This window comes from Vigna unguiculata, chromosome 1, assembly GCF_004118075.2.
Source record: "Vigna unguiculata cultivar IT97K-499-35 chromosome 1, ASM411807v1, whole genome shotgun sequence".
NCBI classification, from domain to species: domain Eukaryota; kingdom Viridiplantae; phylum Streptophyta; class Magnoliopsida; order Fabales; family Fabaceae; genus Vigna; species Vigna unguiculata.
This window is the reverse complement of record NC_040279.1, coordinates 3,569,903-3,583,585: the sequence shown is the minus strand read 5'-3', so window position 1 is coordinate 3,583,585 and position 13,683 is coordinate 3,569,903. Positions and strand designations below refer to the sequence as shown.

Sequence of the window (13,683 nt, the reverse complement as noted above, 5' to 3'; positions counted from 1 at the left end):
TGCCAACAAATACAATTTTAATATTGATCTAAATGAACGAATACCCAATTAAAAAAATATAGTTAAGTACTTCAAATCACAGAAGCATCAAATTATAACTGTTAATTAAAAAGTAATTGATTATATCAAATCCCAATGTGTAAGTACCATACATAACACATAATAAAACATAATCTCAATTATCACAAATACTAATTTATAAAACGTAAAATCTATATTTTTTTATCTTTTCATTTATATAAAATGATGTTTCAGGCACATTATACGGTATGTACCAAAGCTTCTTTTTTTTGTACAATAAAAGGCATTTTTCAATTAAAGAAAGCGTAAGGTCAGGATGGCCGAGTGGTCTAAGGCGCCAGACTCAAGTTCTGGTCTTCGTGAGAAGGCGTGGGTTCAAATCCCACTTCTGACACTTTAAATAATATAAATTTTAGTTATGAAATTTAGATTTACCGAAATTAGTTAATTTTAGAGAAACTTTGGTAGAGGAATGAAAATGAAAATGTGATGATAGTAAAAAATTTAATAATGGAAAAATGTTGTAAAGACTATTAATAATTTGGTATATTACATTTTAAGTACGGATAGTTTTAGTGTACTAATGTTGAGTAAATAAATTAATTTTTTACATAAACAACCAAAAGCAAGTTTAACTTTTATGTTCTTTTTTTTCATTTTGTTTAAAATTAGCAATATGTATCGCAGGGGTTGATTTTCCACAAGACCTTATCGATGCTCAAAGAAAATTACACATTGTCGATTTACGCCAAAGCCACAACATCACACTCCGTCGTTGGTTGTCTTGATATCCAAACGGTTGGGGCTTGAAGTCGTGGCTAGTTGGTGTAGCAATTTCTCCGGACTAATATTAGCGGGTCAATAACCTATCAACCACAGGTCGCATGGCTCGATCTAGCAGGCCTCACTTGCTTGGACCATCACCTTTTTCATTTCTGATTGAGCTTTCATTCAGCATTGCTTTACATTTGAGATATTTCTTAACATCTCTCTCTAACATCTAATTTTCCTTTTGCAGTTGTTATATTTTATTCCCTCAATGTAACATATACGAATAAGTCCATTACTTTTTTATACTATGTTAGTATACTAAACTCCACTTTTATACTTCAATGGTAACAGGCTATAGTTTTCTAACCACAATGTCATTTTCTTAGAATTCTTTAAATGTGTTATAGTTACCTATATTCCTATATGTTTTGTACATTGTTTGCGAGTATAATGGTATCGTTTTGATAGATTTAACAACATTTGTTTTAAGTTTGAGATGTAATAATTAAAATAAAAGTAACAAAATATGTTTTTATATGTTTGAATGAGTAATTTTTTATTTGATATGTAAAAGTTAAAATGAATCAATAAAGTATTACATAAATTGTTTTGATTGAACTAGTTTTGTTTTTATTTAAAGTAATGGATTACTAATTGATTACTCTAGTGATGTATTAGTTGATAGGTTGTTTTTGCTCTAGAATAATGGACTACAATGATAAATAATAAATTCTTCTAGGAAACTATGTTTGAAAAATGGTTTCAAGGTTGTAATATATACGAGAGTTACATGTACAATTTTAATTTAAATTTTAACTTCCAACAAGATTGTAGGTTTAAATCTTACCTCTTGTCTTTTTCTTTTTGTTTAAAATAAGCCATCAAAAAGTAAAAAGTACTTTGCAGAGCAAGAACATCCTTCCTCAGTTTTGAATTAAGATACACACACATTTTTAAATTTTGGAATTCATCTCTCGGAATTCTACTTTTAGAAAAGATCTTTAGAATTCACTTTTGGAAAATATTTCATTCACAACCAAAATGTCCATCTACATTTATAGGGAACACAAAAACAAAAATGACAATTTGTAAGAGATGTGATGGAATGAAACGAGAGCAAAAGAAAGAAAAATAGGCGATAACTTGCGTTTATTGAGAATGTAAAGAGATACGAAGTTATGAATGTTTGTTACTGCATTGGAACCAAGTTTTTGTGTAAGGGTTGGTATACTTTACCACTTATGTAATGTAAAGTAGAAGTCCCACATTGTGCAGAATGTGAAAGAAAATAAACTTTATATAGTGGATCTCAAGCTTGTGTTCTCGCCGAGCTAAGTGACAAGAGCTTGTAACCCAAGTGGGGGCATGAAGGTGATGGAACAACTTTGTGGCTCCCTGGTTGGAGTTATGGATGCTAAAAGCTGGCTTGCCCATTCCAAGTTGAGAGTTGGGTGATGGGACTTGTGCGAAGGCATAAGTCTCATCTCTCTTAGACAAGAGGGCACTGCGTGAGGCTGGTTTCACAGAGCAACGATTACCTCTACCTCCCAATAGTGGAAGGATAACAAGTTGTCGCAACCACCCTCCAAAAAATCACCTAGGCAGCCTCACTTGCTTGGACCATCACCTTTTTTCATTTTTTATTGAGTTTTGATTCAGCATTGCTTTACATTTGAGATATTTCTTAACATCTCTCTCTAACATCTAATTTTCCTTTTGTAGTTGTTATATTTTATTCCCTCAATGTAACATATACGAATAAGTCCATTACTTGTTTATACTATGTTAGTATACTAAACTCCACTTTTATACTTCAGTGGTGACAAGCTATATTTTTCTAACCACAATGTTATTTTCTTAAAATTCTTTTAATGTGTTATAGTTACCTATATTCCTATATGTTTTGAACATTGTTTGCGAGTATAATGGTATCGTTTTGATTGATTTAACAACATTTATTTTAAGTTTGAGCTGTAATAATTAAAAAAAAAAACTAACAAAATATGTTTTTATATGTTTGAATGAGTATTTTTTTATTTTATTTGTAAAAGTTAAAGTGAATCAATAATTATATCATATGCCAACAAATACAATTTTAATATTGATCTAAATGAACGAATACCCAATTAAAAAAATATAGTTAAGTACTTCAAATCACAGAAGCATCAAATTATAACTGTTAATTAAAAAGTAATTGATTATATCAAATCCCAATGTGTAAGTACCATACATAACACATAATAAAACATAATCTCAATTATCACAAATACTAATTTATAAAACGTAAAATCTATATTTTTTTTATCTTTTCATTTATATAAAATGATGTTTCAGGCACATTATACGGTATGTACCAAAGCTTCTTTTTTTGTACAATAAAAGGCATTTTTCAATTAAAGAAAGCGTAAGGTCAGGATGGCCGAGTGGTCTAAGGCGCCAGACTCAAGTTCTGGTCTTCGTGAGAAGGCGTGGGTTCAAATCCCACTTCTGACACTTTAAATAATATAAATTTTAGTTATGAAATTTAGATTTACCGAAATTAGTTAATTTTAGAGAAACTTTGGTAGAGGAATGAAAATGAAAATGTGATGATAGTAAAAAATTTAATAATGGAAAAATGTTGTAAAGACTATTAATAATTTGGTATATTACATTTTAAGTACGGATAGTTTTAGTGTACTAATGTTGAGTAAATAAATTAATTTTTTACATAAACAACCAAAAGCAAGTTTAACTTTTATGTTCTTTTTTTTCATTTTGTTTAAAATTAGCAATATGTATCGCAGGGGTTGATTTTCCACAAGACCTTATCGATGCTCAAAGAAAATTACACATTGTCGATTTACGCCAAAGCCACAACATCACACTCCGTCGTTGGTTGTCTTGATATCCAAACGGTTGGGGCTTGAAGTCGTGGCTAGTTGGTGTAGCAATTTCTCCGGACTAATATTAGCGGGTCAATAACCTATCAACCACAGGTCGCATGGCTCGATCTAGCAGGCCTCACTTGCTTGGACCATCACCTTTTTCATTTCTGATTGAGCTTTCATTCAGCATTGCTTTACATTTGAGATATTTCTTAACATCTCTCTCTAACATCTAATTTTCCTTTTGCAGTTGTTATATTTTATTCCCTCAATGTAACATATACGAATAAGTCCATTACTTTTTTATACTATGTTAGTATACTAAACTCCACTTTTATACTTCAATGGTAACAGGCTATAGTTTTCTAACCACAATGTCATTTTCTTAGAATTCTTTAAATGTGTTATAGTTACCTATATTCCTATATGTTTTGTACATTGTTTGCGAGTATAATGGTATCGTTTTGATAGATTTAACAACATTTGTTTTAAGTTTGAGATGTAATAATTAAAATAAAAGTAACAAAATATGTTTTTATATGTTTGAATGAGTAATTTTTTATTTGATATGTAAAAGTTAAAATGAATCAATAAAGTATTACATAAATTGTTTTGATTGAACTAGTTTTGTTTTTATTTAAAGTAATGGATTACTAATTGATTACTCTAGTGATGTATTAGTTGATAGGTTGTTTTTGCTCTAGAATAATGGACTACAATGATAAATAATAAATTCTTCTAGGAAACTATGTTTGAAAAATGGTTTCAAGGTTGTAATATATACGAGAGTTACATGTACAATTTTAATTTAAATTTTAACTTCCAACAAGATTGTAGGTTTAAATCTTACCTCTTGTCTTTTTCTTTTTGTTTAAAATAAGCCATCAAAAAGTAAAAAGTACTTTGCAGAGCAAGAACATCCTTCCTCAGTTTTGAATTAAGATACACACACATTTTTAAATTTTGGAATTCATCTCTCGGAATTCTACTTTTAGAAAAGATCTTTAGAATTCACTTTTGGAAAATATTTCATTCACAACCAAAATGTCCATCTACATTTATAGGGAACACAAAAACAAAAATGACAATTTGTAAGAGATGTGATGGAATGAAACGAGAGCAAAAGAAAGAAAAATAGGCGATAACTTGCGTTTATTGAGAATGTAAAGAGATACGAAGTTATGAATGTTTGTTACTGCATTGGAACCAAGTTTTTGTGTAAGGGTTGGTATACTTTACCACTTATGTAATGTAAAGTAGAAGTCCCACATTGTGCAGAATGTGAAAGAAAATAAACTTTATATAGTGGATCTCAAGCTTGTGTTCTCGCCGAGCTAAGTGACAAGAGCTTGTAACCCAAGTGGGGGCATGAAGGTGATGGAACAACTTTGTGGCTCCCTGGTTGGAGTTATGGATGCTAAAAGCTGGCTTGCCCATTCCAAGTTGAGAGTTGGGTGATGGGACTTGTGCGAAGGCATAAGTCTCATCTCTCTTAGACAAGAGGGCACTGCGTGAGGCTGGTTTCACAGAGCAACGATTACCTCTACCTCCCAATAGTGGAAGGATAACAAGTTGTCGCAACCACCCTCCAAAAAATCACCTAGGCAGCCTCACTTGCTTGGACCATCACCTTTTTTTCATTTTTTATTGAGTTTTGATTCAGCATTGCTTTACATTTGAGATATTTCTTAACATCTCTCTCTAACATCTAATTTTCCTTTTGTAGTTGTTATATTTTATTCCCTCAATGTAACATATACGAATAAGTCCATTACTTGTTTATACTATGTTAGTATACTAAACTCCACTTTTATACTTCAATGGTGACAAGCTATATTTTTCTGACCACAATGTTATTTTCTTAAAATTCTTTTAATGTGTTATAGTTACCTATATTCCTATATGTTTTGTACATTGTTTGCGAGTATAATGGTATCGTTTTGATAGATTTAACAACATTTGTTTTAAGTTTGAGATGTAATAATTAAAATAAAAGTAACAAAATATGTTTTTATATGTTTGAATGAGTAATTTTTTATTTGATATGTAAAAGTTAAAATGAATCAATAAAGTATTACATAAATTGTTTTGATTGAACTAGTTTTGTTTTTATTTAAAGTAATGGATTACTAATTGATTACTCTAGTGATGTATTAGTTGATAGGTTGTTTTTGCTCTAGAATAATGGACTACAATGATAAATAATAAATTCTTCTAGGAAACTATGTTTGAAAAATGGTTTCAAGGTTGTAATATATACGAGAGTTACATGTACAATTTTAATTTAAATTTTAACTTCCAACAAGATTGTAGGTTTAAATCTTACCTCTTGTCTTTTTCTTTTTGTTTAAAATAAGCCATCAAAAAGTAAAAAGTACTTTGCAGAGCAAGAACATCCTTCCTCAGTTTTGAATTAAGATACACACACATTTTTAAATTTTGGAATTCATCTCTCGGAATTCTACTTTTAGAAAAGATCTTTAGAATTCACTTTTGGAAAATATTTCATTCACAACCAAAATGTCCATCTACATTTATAGGGAACACAAAAACAAAAATGACAATTTGTAAGAGATGTGATGGAATGAAACGAGAGCAAGAGAAAGAAAAATAGGCGATAACTTGCGTTTATTGAGAATGTAAAGAGATACGAAGTTATGAATGTTTGTTACTGCATTGGAACCAAGTTTTTGTGTAAGGGTTGGTATACTTTACCACTTATGTAATGTAAAGTAGAAGTCCCACATTGTGCAGAATGTGAAAGAAAATAAACTTTATATAGTGGATCTCAAGCTTGTGTTCTCGCCGAGCTAAGTGACAAGAGCTTGTAACCCAAGTGGGGGCATGAAGGTGATGGAACAACTTTGTGGCTCCCTGGTTGGAGTTATGGATGCTAAAAGCTGGCTTGCCCATTCCAAGTTGAGAGTTGGGTGATGGGACTTGTGCGAAGGCATAAGTCTCATCTCTCTTAGACAAGAGGGCACTGCGTGAGGCTGGTTTCACAGAGCAACGATTACCTCTACCTCCCAATAGTGGAAGGATAACAAGTTGTCGCAACCACCCTCCAAAAAATCACCTAGGCAGCCTCACTTGCTTGGACCATCACCTTTTTTCATTTTTTATTGAGTTTTGATTCAGCATTGCTTTACATTTGAGATATTTCTTAACATCTCTCTCTAACATCTAATTTTCCTTTTGTAGTTGTTATATTTTATTCCCTCAATGTAACATATACGAATAAGTCCATTACTTGTTTATACTATGTTAGTATACTAAACTCCACTTTTATACTTCAATGGTGACAAGCTATATTTTTCTGACCACAATGTTATTTTCTTAAAATTCTTTTAATGTGTTATAGTTACCTATATTCCTATATGTTTTGTACATTGTTTGCGAGTATAATGGTATCGTTTTGATAGATTTAACAACATTTGTTTTAAGTTTGAGATGTAATAATTAAAATAAAAGTAACAAAATATGTTTTTATATGTTTGAATGAGTAATTTTTTATTTGATATGTAAAAGTTAAAATGAATCAATAAAGTATTACATAAATTGTTTTGATTGAACTAGTTTTGTTTTTATTTAAAGTAATGGATTACTAATTGATTACTCTAGTGATGTATTAGTTGATAGGTTGTTTTTGCTCTAGAATAATGGACTACAATGATAAATAATAAATTCTTCTAGGAAACTATGTTTGAAAAATGGTTTCCAGGTTGTAATATATACGAGAGTTACATGTACAATTTTAATTTAAATTTTAACTTCCAACAAGATTGTAGGTTTAAATCTTACCTCTTGTCTTTTTCTTTTTGTTTAAAATAAGCCATCAAAAAGTAAAAAGTACTTTGCAGAGCAAGAACATCCTTCCTCAGTTTTGAATTAAGATACACACACATTTTTAAATTTTGGAATTCATCTCTCGGAATTCTACTTTTAGAAAAGATCTTTAGAATTCACTTTTGGAAAATATTTCATTCACAACCAAAATGTCCATCTACATTTATAGGGAACACAAAAACAAAAATGACAATTTGTAAGAGATGTGATGGAATGAAACGAGAGCAAAAGAAAGAAAAATAGGCGATAACTTGCGTTTATTGAGAATGTAAAGAGATACGAAGTTATGAATGTTTGTTACTGCATTGGAACCAAGTTTTTGTGTAAGGGTTGGTATACTTTACCACTTATGTAATGTAAAGTAGAAGTCCCACATTGTGCAGAATGTGAAAGAAAATAAACTTTATATAGTGGATCTCAAGCTTGTGTTCTCGCCGAGCTAAGTGACAAGAGCTTGTAACCCAAGTGGGGGCATGAAGGTGATGGAACAACTTTGTGGCTCCCTGGTTGGAGTTATGGATGCTAAAAGCTGGCTTGCCCATTCCAAGTTGAGAGTTGGGTGATGGGACTTGTGCGAAGGCATAAGTCTCATCTCTCTTAGACAAGAGGGCACTGCGTGAGGCTGGTTTCACAGAGCAACGATTACCTCTACCTCCCAATAGTGGAAGGATAACAAGTTGTCGCAACCACCCTCCAAAAAATCACCTAGGCAGCCTCACTTGCTTGGACCATCACCTTTTTTTCATTTTTTATTGAGTTTTGATTCAGCATTGCTTTACATTTGAGATATTTCTTAACATCTCTCTCTAACATCTAATTTTCCTTTTGTAGTTGTTATATTTTATTCCCTCAATGTAACATATACGAATAAGTCCATTACTTGTTTATACTATGTTAGTATACTAAACTCCACTTTTATACTTCAATGGTGACAAGCTATATTTTTCTGACCACAATGTTATTTTCTTAAAATTCTTTTAATGTGTTATAGTTACCTATATTCCTATATGTTTTGTACATTGTTTGCGAGTATAATGGTATCGTTTTGATAGATTTAACAACATTTGTTTTAAGTTTGAGATGTAATAATTAAAATAAAAGTAACAAAATATGTTTTTATATGTTTGAATGAGTAATTTTTTATTTGATATGTAAAAGTTAAAATGAATCAATAAAGTATTACATAAATTGTTTTGATTGAACTAGTTTTGTTTTTATTTAAAGTAATGGATTACTAATTGATTACTCTAGTGATGTATTAGTTGATAGGTTGTTTTTGCTCTAGAATAATGGACTACAATGATAAATAATAAATTCTTCTAGGAAACTATGTTTGAAAAATGGTTTCCAGGTTGTAATATATACGAGAGTTACATGTACAATTTTAATTTAAATTTTAACTTCCAACAAGATTGTAGGTTTAAATCTTACCTCTTGTCTTTTTCTTTTTGTTTAAAATAAGCCATCAAAAAGTAAAAAGTACTTTGCAGAGCAAGAACATCCTTCCTCAGTTTTGAATTAAGATACACACACATTTTTAAATTTTGGAATTCATCTCTCGGAATTCTACTTTTAGAAAAGATCTTTAGAATTCACTTTTGGAAAATATTTCATTCACAACCAAAATGTCCATCTACATTTATAGGGAACACAAAAACAAAAATAACAATTTGTAAGAGATGTGATGGAATGAAACGAGAGCAAAAGAAAGAAAAATAGGCGATAACTTGCGTTTATTGAGAATGTAAAGAGATACGAAGTTATGAATGTTTGTTACTGCATTGGAACCAAGTTTTTGTGTAAGGGTTGGTATACTTTACCACTTATGTAATGTAAAGTAGAAGTCCCACATTGTGCAGAATGTGAAAGAAAATAAACTTTATATAGTGGATCTCAAGCTTGTGTTCTCGCCGAGCTAAGTGACAAGAGCTTGTAACCCAAGTGGGGGCATGAAGGTGATGGAACAACTTTGTGGCTCCCTGGTTGGAGTTATGGATGCTAAAAGCTGGCTTGCCCATTCCAAGTTGAGAGTTGGGTGATGGGACTTGTGCGAAGGCATAAGTCTCATCTCTCTTAGACAAGAGGGCACTGCGTGAGGCTGGTTTCACAGAGCAACGATTACCTCTACCTCCCAATAGTGGAAGGATAACAAGTTGTCGCAACCACCCTCCAAAAAATCACCTAGGCAGCCTCACTTGCTTGGACCATCACCTTTTTTTCATTTTTATTGAGTTTTGATTCAGCATTGCTTTACATTTGAGATATTTCTTAACATCTCTCTCTAACATCTAATTTTCCTTTTGTAGTTGTTATATTTTATTCCCTCAATGTAACATATACGAATAAGTCCATTACTTGTTTATACTATGTTAGTATACTAAACTCCACTTTTATACTTCAATGGTGACAAGCTATATTTTTCTGACCACAATGTTATTTTCTTAAAATTCTTTTAATGTGTTATAGTTACCTATATTCCTATATGTTTTGTACATTGTTTGCGAGTATAATGGTATCGTTTTGATAGATTTAACAACATTTGTTTTAAGTTTGAGATGTAATAATTAAAATAAAAGTAACAAAATATGTTTTTATATGTTTGAATGAGTAATTTTTTATTTGATATGTAAAAGTTAAAATGAATCAATAAAGTATTACATAAATTGTTTTGATTGAACTAGTTTTGTTTTTATTTAAAGTAATGGATTACTAATTGATTACTCTAGTGATGTATTAGTTGATAGGTTGTTTTTGCTCTAGAATAATGGACTACAATGATAAATAATAAATTCTTCTAGGAAACTATGTTTGAAAAATGGTTTCAAGGTTGTAATATATACGAGAGTTACATGTACAATTTTAATTTAAATTTTAACTTCCAACAAGATTGTAGGTTTAAATCTTACCTCTTGTCTTTTTCTTTTTGTTTAAAATAAGCCATCAAAAAGTAAAAAGTACTTTGCAGAGCAAGAACATCCTTCCTCAGTTTTGAATTAAGATACACACACATTTTTAAATTTTGGAATTCATCTCTCGGAATTCTACTTTTAGAAAAGATCTTTAGAATTCACTTTTGGAAAATATTTCATTCACAACCAAAATGTCCATCTACATTTATAGGGAACACAAAAACAAAAATGACAATTTGTAAGAGATGTGATGGAATGAAACGAGAGCAAGAGAAAGAAAAATAGGCGATAACTTGCGTTTATTGAGAATGTAAAGAGATACGAAGTTATGAATGTTTGTTACTGCATTGGAACCAAGTTTTTGTGTAAGGGTTGGTATACTTTACCACTTATGTAATGTAAAGTAGAAGTCCCACATTGTGCAGAATGTGAAAGAAAATAAACTTTATATAGTGGATCTCAAGCTTGTGTTCTCGCCGAGCTAAGTGACAAGAGCTTGTAACCCAAGTGGGGGCATGAAGGTGATGGAACAACTTTGTGGCTCCCTGGTTGGAGTTATGGATGCTAAAAGCTGGCTTGCCCATTCCAAGTTGAGAGTTGGGTGATGGGACTTGTGCGAAGGCATAAGTCTCATCTCTCTTAGACAAGAGGGCACTGCGTGAGGCTGGTTTCACAGAGCAACGATTACCTCTACCTCCCAATAGTGGAAGGATAACAAGTTGTCGCAACCACCCTCCAAAAAATCACCTAGGCAGCCTCACTTGCTTGGACCATCACCTTTTTTTCATTTTTTATTGAGTTTTGATTCAGCATTGCTTTACATTTGAGATATTTCTTAACATCTCTCTCTAACATCTAATTTTCCTTTTGTAGTTGTTATATTTTATTCCCTCAATGTAACATATACGAATAAGTCCATTACTTGTTTATACTATGTTAGTATACTAAACTCCACTTTTATACTTCAATGGTGACAAGCTATATTTTTCTGACCACAATGTTATTTTCTTAAAATTCTTTTAATGTGTTATAGTTACCTATATTCCTATATGTTTTGTACATTGTTTGCGAGTATAATGGTATCGTTTTGATAGATTTAACAACATTTGTTTTAAGTTTGAGATGTAATAATTAAAATAAAAGTAACAAAATATGTTTTTATATGTTTGAATGAGTAATTTTTTATTTGATATGTAAAAGTTAAAATGAATCAATAAAGTATTACATAAATTGTTTGATTGAACTAGTTTTGTTTTTATTTAAAGTAATGGATTACTAATTGATTACTCTAGTGATGTATTAGTTGATAGGTTGTTTTTGCTCTAGAATAATGGACTACAATGATAAATAATAAATTCTTCTAGGAAACTATGTTTGAAAAATGGTTTCCAGGTTGTAATATATACGAGAGTTACATGTACAATTTTAATTTAAATTTTAACTTCCAACAAGATTGTAGGTTTAAATCTTACCTCTTGTCTTTTTCTTTTTGTTTAAAATAAGCCATCAAAAAGTAAAAAGTACTTTGCAGAGCAAGAACATCCTTCCTCAGTTTTGAATTAAGATACACACACATTTTTAAATTTTGGAATTCATCTCTCGGAATTCTACTTTTAGAAAAGATCTTTAGAATTCACTTTTGGAAAATATTTCATTCACAACCAAAATGTCCATCTACATTTATAGGGAACACAAAAACAAAAATGACAATTTGTAAGAGATGTGATGGAATGAAACGAGAGCAAAAGAAAGAAAAATAGGCGATAACTTGCGTTTATTGAGAATGTAAAGAGATACGAAGTTATGAATGTTTGTTACTGCATTGGAACCAAGTTTTTGTGTAAGGGTTGGTATACTTTACCACTTATGTAATGTAAAGTAGAAGTCCCACATTGTGCAGAATGTGAAAGAAAATAAACTTTATATAGTGGATCTCAAGCTTGTGTTCTCGCCGAGCTAAGTGACAAGAGCTTGTAACCCAAGTGGGGGCATGAAGGTGATGGAACAACTTTGTGGCTCCCTGGTTGGAGTTATGGATGCTAAAAGCTGGCTTGCCCATTCCAAGTTGAGAGTTGGGTGATGGGACTTGTGCGAAGGCATAAGTCTCATCTCTCTTAGACAAGAGGGCACTGCGTGAGGCTGGTTTCACAGAGCAACGATTACCTCTACCTCCCAATAGTGGAAGGATAACAAGTTGTCGCAACCACCCTCCAAAAAATCACCTAGGCAGCCTCACTTGCTTGGACCATCACCTTTTTTTCATTTTTTATTGAGTTTTGATTCAGCATTGCTTTACATTTGAGATATTTCTTAACATCTCTCTCTAACATCTAATTTTCCTTTTGTAGTTGTTATATTTTATTCCCTCAATGTAACATATACGAATAAGTCCATTACTTGTTTATACTATGTTAGTATACTAAACTCCACTTTTATACTTCAATGGTGACAAGCTATATTTTTCTGACCACAATGTTATTTTCTTAAAATTCTTTTAATGTGTTATAGTTACCTATATTCCTATATGTTTTGTACATTGTTTGCGAGTATAATGGTATCGTTTTGATAGATTTAACAACATTTGTTTTAAGTTTGAGATGTAATAATTAAAATAAAAGTAACAAAATATGTTTTTATATGTTTGAATGAGTAATTTTTTATTTGATATGTAAAAGTTAAAATGAATCAATAAAGTATTACATAAATTGTTTTGATTGAACTAGTTTTGTTTTTATTTAAAGTAATGGATTACTAATTGATTACTCTAGTGATGTATTAGTTGATAGGTTGTTTTTGCTCTAGAATAATGGACTACAATGATAAATAATAAATTCTTCTAGGAAACTATGTTTGAAAAATGGTTTCCAGGTTGTAATATATACGAGAGTTACATGTACAATTTTAATTTAAATTTTAACTTCCAACAAGATTGTAGGTTTAAATCTTACCTCTTGTCTTTTTCTTTTTGTTTAAAATAAGCCATCAAAAAGTAAAAAGTACTTTGCAGAGCAAGAACATCCTTCCTCAGTTTTGAATTAAGATACACACACATTTTTAAATTTTGGAATTCATCTCTCGGAATTCTACTTTTAGAAAAGATCTTTAGAATTCACTTTTGGAAAATATTTCATTCACAACCAAAATGTCCATCTACATTTATAGGGAACACAAAAACAAAAATAACAATTTGTAAGAGATGTGATGGAATGAAACGAGAGCAAAAGAAAGAAAAATAGGCGATAACTTGCGTTTATTGAGAATGTAAAGAG

General features: G+C 30.9%; 2 non-coding genes across 2 annotated transcripts; both read left to right on the top strand.

The window, feature by feature from the left end:
* The first annotated feature begins 331 nt into the window (after positions 1-331).
* TRNAL-CAA lies at positions 332-415 on the top strand. Its single transcript has one exon. It is a non-coding gene; the product is annotated as a tRNA-Leu (tRNA).
* A 2,786-nt stretch (positions 416-3,201) lies between these two features.
* On the top strand, positions 3,202-3,285 carry TRNAL-CAA. The gene has a single exon. It is a non-coding gene; the product is annotated as a tRNA-Leu (tRNA).
* Positions 3,286-13,683: the final 10,398 nt, after the last annotated feature.